General features: G+C 39.1%; 1 protein-coding gene across 7 annotated transcripts in view; it reads left to right on the forward strand.

The window, feature by feature from the left end:
- Positions 1-16,235, forward strand: part of GAPVD1 (GTPase activating protein and VPS9 domains 1) — a 79,004-nt gene that overhangs the window by 1,413 nt on the left and 61,356 nt on the right. For all 7 annotated transcript variants that reach the window (XR_015766888.1, XM_028107599.2, XM_088019051.1 and 4 more), the window contains exon 2: positions 6,136-6,183. The gene's annotated coding sequence lies outside the window, so the exon portion shown is untranslated. The remainder of the gene's footprint in view (positions 1-6,135; positions 6,184-16,235) is intronic.

A 16,235-nucleotide genomic window follows, 5' to 3' on the forward strand; every position in this document is an offset into this window, starting at 1 on the left:
CTTCACCAGACTACCAAAAAGATCCATGGTGCAAAAAGATTAAGAACTCCTGAGGTAGAATTGTTTGGGGATCCATAAGTCAGCCTGGAAGGATATTTGAATCTTTTTATTTATTTTTTTAAGAAAAGACAAGGCAGATAGGGTTATAGTATAGATGAAAGGGAATTTTGTACACAGAGAAGTAAAAGAAGATTTGGCTGGGTCAGAGTAATAATTTTGAAAGATAGACTGCAGATACCTCATGGGGAATCAGCAAAATAATCTGAGGAAAAAAGGGAAGTGAATATTTGGCCCTTAGATTTTTGTAGTAAGGCACCGCCTAGTTCTAAGTGGCTGAAGCCTTCTAAGCTCTTGTCTAAGCCTGTGAAAGGAAATTTTAGTGCGTGCTGGTTTTCTTTAAATCATGTAGGTAGTGTGGCTTTTAAAGAGGGGAATATTCTTTTTTTTTTTTAAGATTTTATTATTCATCTGAGAGAGAGAGAATGAGTGTGTGGGGGGGGGAAGGGACAGAGGGAGAAGCAGACTTCCTGCTGAGTAGGGAGTCGGGCGGAAGTGGGGTTCCATGTGGGGCTCGATTCCAAGACCTTAGGATCATGATCTGAGCCCAAGGCAGACGCTTAACCAACTGGGCCACCCAGGTGCCCCAAAATTCTAATATTTTTGTCCTTAAGTAAAAACTACAGGATCTCTCTTCAGATATATTTTTCCTATTGCTATTATTCTTTTCCTGTATGATAGAAAGTAAACGTGCAGGTGATAGAGTTGGGAGAATTAGTAAATCATTTTCTCAAAATTCCATTTTAAATTCTTACAGTTCAGTTTTATTTTGGCATCAGACTTCTCACTGATAGATCACAGTTAACATTTTTTTTTAAGATTTATTTATTTATTTGACAGAGAGAGACCGTAAAAGAGGGAATACAAGCAGGGGGAGTGGGAGAGGGAGAAGCAGGCCTCCCGCTGAGGAGGGAGCCCGATGCAGGCTCAATCCCAGCACCCTGGGACCATGACCTGAGCCAAAGGCAGCCGCTTAATGACTGAGCCACCCAGGCGCCCCACAATTAACATTTCTTTAGAGTATGTGGGACTTGAAATTTGCAACTGTTTGTAAAGCACCTGTCAATACCCTGTGTGAGATTTTTTTTTTCCCTCTAAAATAATAGCAATAGTGGAAAAACCACTACAGCAAACTTTTGTTTTTCTGGAAAAAATATAAGGGGGTATGGAAAAGTGAAGAAGAGTATTTTATGAAAAGATATTGGTGGTGAAATAGTTTATGTTGAATTGAACACACCATATGACAAAAATCACTGCCTTGGAGAGATATTGCCTGGTACTTTGTCCTTACGCTGCTTCCTTTGTCATTCTTTGTCCCTGCCCTTTTATTTTTTTAATAGCATGTATCTGTGTGATATCATATTATTTGTATATTAGTTTTTTTAATTTTTATCTTTCCATTAGAATGTTAGCTCTGTGAGAATAAGGATTTTGTCTTTGCCGCTGTGCTAGAATAGTGGCTGGCACATAACAGGTACTCAGTAAATACTTGATGAATGAGTAAATGAGTTAATTTATAAAAGCTAGGTTACTTATTTCTAGGAATAAAATATCTATTTTTAAAATCTTACAAATAGTATTATGTTTGCTGGGTTGAATTTGAACCTTTTCATCTTACGTTTTTTAAAAGGTTATTTCCCAAACATATGCAGTGCTTTCATGGCCATTTGGTTTCATGTGGGGACTGATTATTCTTAGTACTTGCTGCCATGTAGGTTTGATTATCCTGAGTGTTCTATAATGTTGTGATAAAAGGAAGGGTTTGTAGATGAAGTTCTTATTTTGCTAAGATTCTTTTACTTTGTGATCCTAGGTTGGTATAAATGACACTGAATTTTTCACATCAGATTGATAAAAAAATTTTAATGTCTGACAGTATCAAAGTTAGTGAAGATGTCTCTGAAAATGGTAATTTAGAAACTGCTGTGGGACAGTTTCTATGTAGGACAAATTCTAAACGATGTAGGAGTTTAAATTGGTACAGCTGCCTTGAGGGACAACATTTGCAGTTATTTAGTAAAGTTGAAAATGGGCATACCCTACCTCATAATTTCACAACTTCTGGAAGGCAATAAGAATGGGTGAAGGTGGTGCAAAGGGGATGATACCATAAGTTTTCTTTAAAGACTAAAAGCAACTATGATGATGTTAACAGTTAATTCTGGAAGGCAGAATACAAGTGCTAAGTCATCTTTGCACCTTTCCCTATTTTCTGTTGATTTTGTTGTTTTGAATCCATAACTTTTTTTTTTTAAGTAATTTCTACACCCACGTGGGGCTTGAACTCTCGACCCTGAGATCAGGAGTTGCATGCTCCTGTGACTGAGCCAGCCAGGCACCCTACCCCCCTCCATAACTTTTAAGTATTGTTTCCCAACTCTTTGAAAAATTGTAAGCCTACAGAAGAGTTGCAACAGTAGTATAATAATACCTTTGTACTTCTCATTTAGATTCCATAGTTGTTAACATTTTGCTTTGCTTGCTTTATGCACTAGTAGACCCATTTTTTGCTGCACCATATGGGAGTTAGGTATAGATACCATCAGGACACTTTACTCTCTAAATACGGGTATGTATTTCCCAAGAACAAACACTTTCTTCTACATATTTGCAATTCAGTTGTCACCCTCAAGAAATTTAACATGGATATAATATTATTTTTTAACGTAGAGTACCTATTCAAATTTCCCCAGTTGTCCCAATACTGTCCTTAGATATTTGGTTTTGTGTTTGACCCAAGATTCATTTAAGGAGCTTGCATTGCATTTAGTTGCCTGCTTGAATCTGGATGGGTTTTCCAGCCTTTTGGAGGGGGCGGGGCAGAGGGTGTCTCTCATGACTGTAAGTATCCAGACCAGTTGTTTTGTAGGATGCCCCTCAATTTGGATTTGTCTGAATGTTTCTGCATGATCAGACTCAGGTTAAACATTTTTGGTTGGAATGCTGTGTAGTTGATTTTAGGTCTCAGTGTATCCCATCAGAGGCACCAGATGTCAGTTTCATTATTGATATAAATTTGATCATTTGAATAAAGTAGTATCTACTGGATTTATATTGTAAAGGCACCCTTTTTCCTTTGTAATTAATAAGGGATCAGTGAAGTGATTATTTTATTTTATTTTTTTAAAGATTTATTTATTTATTTTAGGGGCACCTGGGTGGCTCGGTCGTTAAGTGTCTGCCTTTGGCTCAGGTCATGATTCCAGGGTCCTGGGCTCGAGCCCTCCATTGGGCTCCCTGTTCTGCGAGAGGCCTGCTTCTCCCTCTCCCGCTCCCCCTGCTTGTGTTCCCTCTCTCACTGTGTCTCTCTCTGTCAAATAAATAAATAAAATCTAAGAAAAAAAAGATTATTTATTTTAGAGAGAGAGAGCATGCACTTGTGTGAGCAGGAGGAAGGGCAGAGGGAGAGAATCTCAAGCAGACTTCCTGCTAAGCATGGAGCCCAACATGGGGCTTGATCCCACAACACTGAGATCAATACCTAAGCCAAAATCAAGAGTTAAACGCTCAACCAACCAAGCCACCCAGGCGCCCCCTTCTTTTATTTTTTTTAATGTAAAAAAATCTTTTTTCCCCTTTTTAAAAGATTTATTTATTAGAGACAGAATGTAAGCAGTGGGGAGGTGGCAGGAGGAGAAGGAGAAGCAGACCCCCCACTGAGCAGGGAGCCCGATATGGGGCTTGATCCCAGGACCCTGGGATCACGACCTGAGCCGAAGGCAGACACTTAACGACTGAACCACCCAGGCGCCCCACGTTATGTTTGTTTTAAACAGCACTGGTTTAAGGGGCACCTGGATGGCGCAATTCGTCAAGTGTCTCTTTGTTTTGGTTCAGGTCATGATACCAGGGTTAGGAGATGCAGCTGAGTGATGGGCTCATGCTCGGCATGGAGTCTGCTTGAGTTTCTCTCTCCCTCTCCCTCTGCTCCCGCCCCCGCCACATGTGTGCTCTCTCTCTCTCAAATAAATAAATCTTTAAAAAACACCAGCACTGGTTCAAGACACTAGACTTCTAAACCTGCACACAGAGTAATAATACATGCAATATGTGTTGGGGCTATACCCAGAATTTTATACTTATGTATTTATTCATTTCTCAGTTCACACTCTTCAACCTATCTTCCATATCAAAATATCAAACACATCAAATATTTTTATATCAAAATATCAAAGTTTCAGAGTCTAATGTGAAATTGTTTAGCAGAGCACTAATATTTGTGTACCACTGTGCACAGGGCATTCAATCCATAAAGTAACTTGTTCTGGGGCACCTGAGTGGCTCAGTTGGTTATGCATCGAACTTGGTTTCAGCTCAGGTCGTGACCTCACAGTGTTGGGCTCTGTGCTCAGTGCGGAGTCTGCCTCAGATTCTTTCTCCCTCTCCCTCCCCTTCTGCCTCTCCCCACTCCCTCTCTCCTTCTTCTTCTTCTTCTTTTTTTTTTTTTTAAGATTTTATTTATTTGACAGAGAGAGACACAGCGAAAGAGGGAACACAAGCAGGGGGAGTTGGGAGAAGCGGGCTTCCTGGGGAGCAGGGAGCCTGATGTGGGGCTCGATCCCAGGACCCTGGGATCATGACCTGAGCTGAAGGCAGATGCTTAACGACTGAGCCACCAGGCGCCCTCCCTCTCTCTTTCTAAAATAAATAAAATAAAAAAAAAGTAACTTGTTCTGCTACATTTCAGTAGCTGAAGGGACACATATTCTGTATCTGGCTAATAGGCATTCTGCTCCTGCAGGATGTCCCACATTGGGCTCCCTGCTCAGCGGCACTCCCCGCTGGCACCATGCTAGATGCCTTACTTTCACTGACGTATAAAATCCTCACAACTACCCTACGTAGTAGGTCCTATTTAAAGAAGAAACTGAAGCACATAGAGGTTAAGTAACTTGCCAAAGTCCCACAGTCTGTGGAAGGTAGGATTCCAACTCAGCAGGCTCAAACCAAAACCACCACACATTCATGGGGCTCGATCTCACAACCCTGAGACCATGACCTGCACCAAAACCAAGAGTCTGAGGCTTAACCGACTGTGCCACCCATGTGCCCCTGAAGTGATTATTTTAAAACTTAATCAGACTCATGAGTTGTTTATAGAAGTACCAGTATAAAGGGTAAAGAAGATTTAGATTGGAGATACTACCACTGAATGGGAGAGTGGAAGATCAGGGAATGCTGTATGAAGGCGATGACATTTGAACTGGATTGAAAAGCACAGATGTAATTGGCTATAGGGCTATTGGAGAAGGGCTCCAGGTGAAGGAATAAGCTGAAGCACGAAGAGGAATTTGTAAATTAGAATATCCAAGTCTTTTTACTTTTCTTTTTTTTTTTTTTTCTGGCTAGTGTGTTAGGTCTGTGAAATGGAAAAATGGTAGGAAAGATTGTAAAGGTAGCTTGAGATGAAGAAATACTGAAAAATTGAGGCTACCCAGGTGATAGTATGTGATCATTTGCCTGCAGGTGTATCACTCCCTTCCTAGTGCTCACTACAGTGAAATTGCTCACAGGGAACCTGAAGTCAATATTCTGAAGAAGAGCCAGAGAGGCAGCATGGGGAAATGAAGAGTGTGGGCTGAAGTCAGACAAATCTAGTTTTGAATTCTCTGCTGCATGATAGCTGAGTGGTTAGGCAGTAAGTTTGACTTTTCTAAACCTGATTCCTCATCTGTAAAGCGGGGGTGATAGGATTGATGAAAAGCATCAGGAATGTGGCTTTCGTTTCGTAATTGCTAGTTATCTTTTGGTACTTCAGCTCTCACTCTTTAACTCTTTTTCCACCTTGGTACCACATCCCTGACTTTAAAACAAGCCTTAGTCTTCTGGTGCCTTCTTGGCCACTATCACAATGCTGTCACTTCTCACTTCACCCAGTTGGCTCCACTGTGAGTTTGTGAGCTGCTTTCCAGTGATGGCATAGAGTGCTTCCCACCTTACAAGGTGTTGCTGCCTCATAATGGCATTTGGAAAAATTACCCCTAATTATTGTAGAAAATTGAAGAGGGTAAGTGGATATATTTCTAATAATAAGACATTTCAGTTTATTTAAAAAAATTTTTTTAAATTTTTTTTTAGGATTTTATTGGACAGAGTTGGTTATACATTACTCTAGGATTCTGCAAGGTAAAGTATGATTTATTTTTTAATTTAATTTTATTTTTTGTAAAAGGCTGATATAAGTGGAATCTCTGTTACTTGCTGTGGAAAGACTAGTACTTGAAAAAAATTTCTCAAATGGTTAATTTTTTTTCCTCTTCAACTTCTGTTTTTTTGCTACATATAATTCCTTCTCTGGAGTTAATCTTTTCATAGTCATGAAGAATTTCAATTATGTATTTTTTTATATCTGAACCACCCAAACTTGTGTTTGCATAGAATTATTTGTGGCTTTTGCTCCTTAAATAATCCTAATCAAGGTATTTTCATTTTTAAAGGAACTAGGATCAATAATTTCTATATCATGTACACATTTTATTTATTTATTTATTTATTTTTTAAAAGATTTTATTTATTTGAGAGAGAGAGAATGGAAGAGAGAGAGCATGAGGGGGGGAGAGTCAGAGGGTAAAGCAGACTCCCCGCTGAGCAGGGATCCCGATGTGGGACTCGATCCTGGGACTCCAGGATCATGACCTGAGCCGAAGGCAGTTGCTTAACCAACTGAGCCACCCAGGCGCCCTCATGTACACATTTTAGAAGAGGCTTTGGGCACCGAGCTATTTGATTTCTTGTTTTTATTTTTTGTTTTTGTTATTTCTTTTAAAATTTTAAGTAGGCTTCATACCCAGTGTGGGGCTCGAATTCACAGCCCTAAGATCCAGAGTTGCGTGGTCTACAGACTGAGCCAGCCAGGCGTCCCTCTTGTTTTTAAATTATAGGTAATTAAAATTTCTTTCTTTAGGGACACCTGGGTGGCTCAGTCGGTTAAGTGTCTGCCTTCAGCTCAGGTCATGATCCCAGGGTCCTGGGATTAAGCCCCGCATCGGGCTCCCTGCTCAGCGGGGAGCCTGCTTCTCTCTCTCCCACTCCCCCCTGCTTGTGTTCCCTCTCTTTTTTTTTTTTTTAAAGATTTTATTTGTTTATTTGAGAGAGAGAGAATGAGAGACAGAGAGCACGAGAGGGAAGAGAGTCAGAGGGAGAAGCAGACTCCCCACCGAGCAGGGAGCCCGATGTGGGACTCGATCCCGGGACTCCAGGATTATGACCCGAGCCGAAGGCAGTCGCCCAACCAACTGAGCCACCCAGGCGCCCTTGTGTTCCCTCTCTTGCTGTCTCTGTCTCTGTCAAATAAATAAATCAAATCTTTAAAAAAAAAATTTCTTGAGCACCTGGGTGGCTCAGTCGTTAAGCGTCTGCCTTCGGCTCAGGTCATGATCCCAGGGTCCTGGGATCGAGCTCTGCATCAGGCTCCCTGCTCCGCGGGACACCTGCTTCTCCCTCTCCCACTCCCCCTGCTTATGTTCCCTCTCTTGCTGTCTCTTTCTCTGTCAAATAAATAAATAAAATCTTTAAAAAAAATTCTTTCTTTATACTTACCTATATATTTCTCATTTTTTGGAATATTTTTCAATATGTATTATGATTTTGTAAAAACATTTTCAGTAGGGCAGTTTTTCATTGTTTCTAAGCTGAAACCCAGGTTTTGTGTGTGTGTGTGTGTGTGTGTGTGTGTGTGTGTGTGTGTGTGTGTTTTAAGTTTATTTATATCTGTACACCCAGTGTGGGGCTCAAACTTATGACCTTGAGATCAGGAATTGCATGGTCTTCCAACTGAGCCAGCCAGGTACCCCCAAAACCCAGTTTTGAACTCTGCAATGCAAAAGTCAGAAGTGGTGAATATTTGTTGATACTTCAGGTGGTTGTATTTAATATATATAAATGAATGGTTAAGCAAATGTTTAAAGGAAAAATAGCTTAACGCTGACAGTGTAATTGTATATATATGTGTGTGTGTGTATATATATATATATATATCTCAAACCAAAATTATCTCTGTATACACCTTTTTTGTATGCTGTTTTTAAAATATAAGGCTTTAAGTCTACTGTTGTAACTGTAAAAGCAGGCAAGATGTCTGCTCATTAATATTTCTGTCCGAAAAGATGCTTGCTTGGTCTTGCTCCCTTATAATGCCAGTACACCCACGCTAGACACTAGTGGGAAGCATGTCGTCAAACATGTTCAGTTCTTCCTTATTTTTTTACTTACTAATTTATGTTTCCAGTTTATTTTATGTGAATCTTTGAAAGGATTAAAATTGGAAAATTTAAAGAACAAAAGAATTAATCAAGGGATATTAGCCTATTTTTCTTTTTACAGAATCAGAGTCAAATTATCTTCCTAAGCAGTCTTAATTTTATCCAAATACATGTATTTTTAAAGTTTTTAGGACTTAGGCTAAACTCATCTTTTTTTTTTAAGATTTTATTTATTTGGGAGAGAGAGAGATGGGCGTGAGCATCTCTCACGGAGAGGCAGAAGGAGAGAGAAAGGGAGAAGCAGACTCCCCACTGAGCAGAGAGCCCAGTGCAGGGCTTGATCCCAGGCCCCTGGGATCATGACTTGAGCTGAAGGCAGACAGTTGACCAACTGAGCCACCCAGGCGCCCCTGAATGCATCTATTTTTAACCCACTCTAAACTGTCTCCTTTCATTTTCTAATACAAAACTCTGACCCCATCTATTGATTTTATTTCCATTATTTGTAAATCATGACTACCTGACAAAAATACATTAGGTCTAAAAGTCACAAGGCAGAATTGCAAAAAGTTTACAAATACAGATTTCTGTATTGAAAAGCTTAGGAAAGACTAGGTGAATTCTTTTTGCAGAATTATTTCATCTTTAGTACCTCCTTTAGAACCCAAGGAGTCTTTGAGTCCTCTTTTTAATATCTAACTATTCAAGGTTGTAATGGGCCAACTTGGATTCTGTGAAAAGTGACCTGTTAAACCTCCTTATGAGTAAGTTTCTGTTCCATCATTAATGATAACAATAACTAGCATTTTTGAGTTCTTTCTTTTTTTGTAGGCATTAAACTAGTTAAAATTAGGAATTTCATAATTTTATGGAGGCATCTTAATGATTGATTTCTTTTTGAAAAGCTGTTTAAACTAATTAGATTTATTTGCTATTTATTTATAAATAAAGGAGTTTCCTTCAATGATAATAATGCTTTTTGAAGTTTGATAATATTTATAATTTTATGAGATACCATTCTGGTAAATGTGATAAAATGAACATGACAGCCTGCTGTTTATATACCTTCCCTAATTTTTAGGGTGGACTCTTGGATCTTGAAACAGGTTTTACCAGTATTACAGTTCAGCAAAAAATGCAGCTGAAGCTTGAAGTTCTTTCTGCTCTTCTCTGGTTGTTTTATACACTTACTGTATTTATGGAGGAAGCTACGTTTATCCAAGGGACCAAAGCTTCCTCAAAGCATGTGAGGTGGTGAAATCTTCCTCTCAAAAATTCTCAAAGGGTTCTAAGGATTTTAGGTTTTTAAAAAATCATTTGGTTTATCTTGAACTCCAGGTTTATGTATGTCTTAGTGAGTTTTCATTAGAGATTCTTGAATAGGAAATTAGATTTGGTGGTATTTAATTTCAGACTAATAAAATTAATGGAGATTTATCTAATTGTGAAAGTTCCTGATACCCATTTCTAGATTGGGTGCATATTTTTGTATAATTTATTGCTTCTGGGAAATCAAAGGACGTAATTTTAAAGCCGTTGTAGTTCTGCTTATTGGTGTGTAGCTTGTTATTGTTGAACTGTGTCCAGAAGTACTGTCCTTTTTGTTGCACTTGAAAACTTTCACAGTTTTAATATATAATTATTCACAGAATTTGTCTGGTCCTGAGTGTTTAAGTAATTGCACTAGCAAATCTTCAGCATGGGGGGGGTCTTAGTGCCAAGTTTTTATTATGTTCTCATTTTTTTAAATTACTAAAGTAATGTTCTTTATTTAAAAACAACAACAACAACAACAACTAGGTGCCTGGGTGGCTCAGTTGGTTAAGCATCTGCCTTCAGCCCAGGTAATGATCTCAGGATCCTGGGAATGAGCCCCGCATTGGGCTCCCTGCTCAGAGGGGAGTCTGTTTCTCCCTCTCTATCTGCCCCTCCCTCCTGCTCGTATGCGTGCTCTCTCTCTCTCTCTCAAATAAATAAAATCTTAAAACAAAGCAAAACAAAACAAAAAAACCCCACAAAACTTAAGGGGCACCTGAGTGGCACAGTCAGTTAAGCATCGAACTCAATTTTGGCTCAGGTTGTGATCTTGGGGTTGTGGGATCAAGCCCTGCATTGGGTTCCGTGCTCAGCATGAAGTCAACTTGGGATTCTCTCTCCCTCTCCTTCTGCCCCTACCCCCCACTTGCTCATGTGTGTGCTCTGTCTCTAAAATAAATAAATCTTAAAAAACCCAAAAAACTGGAGCACTGGGTGTTATACGCAAACAATGAATCATGGAACACTACATCAGAAACTAAGGATGTAATGTATGGTGATTAACATCATATATAATAATTAAACAAACAAACCTAAAAACAATGCAGAAAAGGGGTGCCTGGCTCGCTCAGTCAGAAGAGCATGTGACTCTTTATCACAGGGTTGTGAGTTCGAACCCCATGTTGGGTATAGAGATTACTAAAAATATATATATATAAACTTTAAAAAAAATGCAAAAAATGAAAGCTTTTCTTCCCCACATATACATGTACATACTATACGTTTTGGGTTTTTTCTTTTTTTTTTTTTTCCAGAAATTATAGTTAACACTTGTGCTTGCATAGTGCTTTACATATATTAACCTGTTGTTGTTGTTTTGAGGGGGGAGGGACAGGGGGAAAGGGTAAGAGAGAATTCTGAGCATGTTCCATGCCCAGTGCAGAGCCTGACGTAGGGCTCGATCTCATATCCCTGCAGTCATGACCTAAGCCAAAATCAAGAGTTGGACATTTAACCAACTGAGCCACCCAGGCGCCCCTAGGTATATTAACTTGTTAAATCTTCACAACCCTGTGAACATACCTTATGAATTAGATTCTATTTTATATCCATTTGCAGATGAAAAAAGTTAAGCAAGGAGAAGTAATTACCAAAGGTTGCACAGCTAGTGAGTGGCAGACCTGAGATTTGAGTCCAGGTAGTCTTGCTCAAGTGATGTGTTTTAGCTGCCTCTGGGGTCTTACCATGCGTATTGTTCTGCACTGTGCTTTTTTCATGTAATGGTAGATGATGGACAACTTTCTGTGTACCTCTGTCTCCTTAATAATTGTGTAGTATTCGATGGCGGAGGTGTACCGTAACTCACCTAGTGTCTTTCAAACTCAATCTTGTTTAATATTGCCAGTTACATTAGTAATGGTTTTAAGTAATACTTTAAAAAGTCAGGGTTTTTGAACTGGAACAAGTGAGGATACATCAGTATTTACGAAGTAATGCATATTTGCTGTCCAGGTTTTTTTTTTTTTTTTTTTTTTTTTACTGTCCAGGTTTTGATGTTATCTCAGTTCAGTTGTATAATAAAATCCAAGCTTAACCCACAGGCTATTGGGTATGCATGTATTTCATTATTTTTGTGATCTGTCTTCTTTAGTTCTGGAAAATTAGTAGTGTATTGGGGGTAAAATCTACATCTATTTGGATTTTATTTACTTTGGTAGGGTCTAGAATTTTGGTGTCATAACAAGAAGTCTGGTGTAGTGTTAACTTGAGATGTAAATACTCTCTGGCTTAATATTACTTGCATCTTCCAAGTAGGGTGCCTTTTGGTTCCTTGTTCTTGTGCCAGGAAGAGTTGGTACTAAGTCTGTTTTTTTTCCTACAGTGGTTTAGTATTGTTTCAGATATACCAAGTGAAGATATTAAAGTATCATTGTTCCTTTTTTCCGCTTATTGATAGTTTTATATCTAAAAAAATTTTTTTTGGAATATTTTATTTATTTATTTGACAGAGAGAGACACAGCGAGAGAGGGAATTCCCACAAGCAGGGGGAGTGGGAGAGGGAGAAGCAGGCTTCCCGCGGAGCAGGGAGCCCGATGTGGGGCTCGATCCCAGGACCCTGGGATCATGATCTGAGCTGAAGGCAGACGCTTAACAACTGAGCCACCCAGGCGCCCTGATAGTTATTTCTTAATTGTGAGGAAATTTTTTTTAGTACATTAATAATTATTTCACATATGCTTATTAGAAAGATAGTAGATATTTTCAACTTAAATTTAGTTACTGTTCTTTAATTATTTTGGAACTGGTTAGAAGTCAGTTGGCTGATTCCTAATTAGCACATTGCTCATCATCATTCAGTCCTTTATTAACTTTTTATAAATGCAGACATTAAATCAGTACCTGCTAAACATCAGTCTGTCTGCTAAGCAGTGGGGATACCAAGATGACTATCTCCCTACTTCAGGTAACTTGGAGTTTTGTTGAGAAAACAACATTTTGTTGCTAACAGTATAAAATGCTGTGATAGAGATGAGCCCAAATGAGAAAGTATGAGAATGGCTAGGAAAGATTCCTTGGTTTGAGCTGGGCTCTGATGCCTAAGTGAGATTTAACTGGCCAATGACAAGAGTGGGCAAAGGATTCTAAATAGAGGGTATATAGAAATCTGACCTGTGAAAACCGTTCAGAATTGTTATTATCACGTGCAGTGTGAAAACATGGGGCCCCTTAAGGGCAGACCTTACCCATCTTGTTCATCAGTGCCTAGCACATTGTAGATGTTTAACAAACATTTGTTGAATGAATGAGTGAAGGAAGTGTGTTAAGCTTACTGTGCTTGTCTGTCCATTTTTTGGAAATGAGTTCACTATTTTTAATACTTGATGATTTTTAGGTCATATAATTTAACAAAACATAAAATGAGTAATAAACTGTTACTGCACTGAAGGAGGTTAAGTCTTGTAGACATGTAGACTTTGTCATATAGACAAATCCTTGTAATTCAAGATGGTTATTTATATTTATAAAAAAATATTTGCAAGGGATGTCTATCTCTTGTATGGATTGGTTAGATTCCTGGAAAGTGGTGGGTAGTTATAAGTCCTCAAACTTAAAATATTTGATTGATAAAATATAGGAGCTAACATTGTGGCAGGTATGTCATTAAAAATTGGCAGTTACGGCCTTTTTTTGCCATATCAGGTTAATAACGAATATTATGTAAGCACTAAAAAAAGAAAAAAATATTTTATGTAAGCACTAGAAGTACCTATATAATGAACAACAAAAAAAGTAACTGGCAGTTCTGTCAGGGTGTAGGCATCAGTATCTAAAAATGTTTCCCATGCTTAACCCTTGAGTAACATCATAATTTTTCCCAAATCTGCATCCTACTTGTACTATTATTTATTTGTCTTTTTTTGTGGACAAAATTTAAAAATATTTTTCAAGAAGCTTTATGTTGGGGCACCTGGGTGGCTCAGTTGGTTAAGCATCTGCTTTCGGCTCAGGTCATGATCCCTGGGTCCTGGGATCGAGCCCTGCGTTGGGCTCCCTGCTTAGCGGGGAGTCTGCAGCTCCCCCTGCTTGTGCTTTCTCTCCTGCTCTCTCTCCAGCTCCCTGTCAAATAAATAAAAATCTTAAAAAAAAAAGAAGCTTTATGTTATTACATAATAAAAGGCTAATAATACCTTATATCCTAAATAGCAAAGCAACTTAAATATAATAAAAACAAAACAATGTTAATGAAACCTAGCTAGCTACTATTTGCAGAAGGTGCTGGGTTTGGGGCGCCTGGGTGGCTCAGTCAGTTAAGCGTCCAGCTCTTGGTTTCGGTTCAGGTCACGGTCTCAGGGTCTTGAGATCAAGCCCCTCATGGGATTCCGTGCTGAATGTGGAGTCTGCTTAAGATTCTCTCTCTCTTTCCCTCTGCCCCTACCCCTGCTTGCACTCTGTCTCTGTGTCTTGAAATAAATAAAAATTAAAAATAAAAAAAAGGTGCCAGGTTTGAGGCTTGCTATCCTTTAATTAAAAGGAGAGATTAGCAAAGTGTTAGAGAAGTGTTGAAGACAAATTGGCACCTTGCTTAGATTTTCTCCATGATGTAAATAGAAAGACTGAGAGAGACTTGAAAATGGGGTAACTTTTGGGGTGTTTGGGTGGCTCAGTCAGTTAAGTATCCTACTCTTGATCTCAGCTCAGGTCTTGATCTCAGGGTCATGAGTTGAGGCTGCACGTTGGGCTCCACACTGGGCATGGAGCCTACTTAAAAAAAGAAAAAAAATGGAGTGACTTTCCTACTTCGTGGTTCATTGTTGTTTAGTGTCATTAAGGAGGAAGGGATGCACTCTGTTGGTGGGAGCAGTTCCCCCAGAGCTTCACAGAGGGAAGAGATTTGGGGACTGGGCCTTGAAGGATAAACCTGAGTTCATTTGAACATGAGGCTGTGGGCCTTTTAGGGCCTATATAATAGTATCTGCTCATGTTGGAGACTTTAGGATATGGTATGGCAGCAATAGCTGCTTTTGGGGAAGTGAGGAAATGGTGGGAGATGAGCTAGAAGATGTAAAAAGAGGGATTTAAGGAATTAATCTCTAGTAACTTTTTCTAAACTTTCATATATCATTTCTTTCATAGAATTTGAGGGAATATGTTATTTATTTAGTCTCAAAATCCAACTAAACCTGACTTTGTTAGACAGTTTGAAACTTTCAAAGAAAGGGGGACTTGTCCAGATACTGACTCGCATATTAACAGTTGTCTAAAGATTGGGGTGATTAAAAGTGGCCTTGACTGTGAATTATGCACTCACAGATGGCATAGTAGTAAAAGCTTGGTGAGCCACATGTACCTGGATTCTCTCAGCTTTGCCAGTTACTAACTTGACCTTGGGCAGATTATTTAATTTCCTCAGTTTCCTCACCTGTAAAATGTCGATAAAAATACCTGCCTTTCAGGAGTGTTATGCAGATTAGAGAATATCTATGTTAAAGCCCCTGATTGGTGCCTAGTTCATGACAAGCCTGAAATGTGTGGTAGTTTTTGTTGTTTTAAGATTTTATTGATTTATTTGTCAGAGAGAGAGAGCGCACAAGCAGGGGGAGCAGCAGGGAGAGGGAGAAGCAGGCTCCCCGCTGAGCAGTGGGGCTCGATCCCAGGACCCTGGAATCATGACCTGAGCCGAAGGCAAACACTTAACCAACTGAGCCACCCAGGCATCCCAGTTACTATTCTTTTTATTTCCTAAACACCGATATATTTTACTACCACCAGTCAAGTAAAATTCTCTTCAAGTTCAGCCATTACTATTTAGAATGCCTTTTAAGAAAGTTTGCTATTAAATGGATATTAATGTAAAAACACTTTTCTTAAACAATTCTAGCTAGGAAGTATGTTTGCCTTGCTTCACTTGACCAGGAATTAGTGCAAAATGTAATGTGCCTGTGGAAATTTTGTTATGAAGTATCTGTATTTCATTTCTGATCACAGTAAACCGAGAGAAAATGTTTTCAGTGTGATAACTGTGTTGGGGCACCCGGCTGGCCCTGTTGGAAGAGCATGCAACTCTTGATCTTGGGGTTGTAAGTTCAAGCCACACATTGGGTGTAGAGATTACTTAAAAATAAAATCTTAAAAAAAAAATGAACACTAAAATGTGTTACCAGCTGTTAATGGATTCTGGAACATCATGTGGTAGCTGGTAATCCTTTTTCTAGATGGTGGTTGTTGAAGATTGTGATAAATTATGGTTTCAAATGTTTTCTCAAGTTAGTATACTTTTTTTTTACTGAAAAAATATTTGCTAAATTGAATCCTTGGACTTAGAAGTGTATTACTTGTGTAATTTAAAAAAAATTATGCTTTATATTTTTTTAGAACAGTTTAAGATTTACAGAAAAATTGAGAGGATAATACAAGCAGCTCCTGTATACCCGGCACCAAGTTGCCCCTATTCCTAACATCTTACATTAACATGGTATATTTGGGTTTTTTTTGTTTTTATTCATTTATTTGACAGAGAGAGACACAGTGAGAGAGGGAACACAAGCGGGGGGGGGGTGGGTGGGGGAGGGAGAAGCAGGCCTCCCGCTGAGCAGGGAGCCTGATGTGGGACTCGATCCCAGGACCCTGGGACCATGACCTGAGCCGAAGGCAGACGCTTAACGACTGAGCCACCCAGGCGCCCTAACATGGTATATTTGTTAAAATTAGTGAACCACTGT

The sequence above is a fragment of the Eumetopias jubatus genome, unplaced genomic scaffold (genome assembly GCF_037043125.1).
Source record: "Eumetopias jubatus isolate StellerSeaLion01/CBP00866 unplaced genomic scaffold, mEumJub1_p1.0 scaffold_15, whole genome shotgun sequence".
NCBI classification, from domain to species: domain Eukaryota; kingdom Metazoa; phylum Chordata; class Mammalia; order Carnivora; family Otariidae; genus Eumetopias; species Eumetopias jubatus.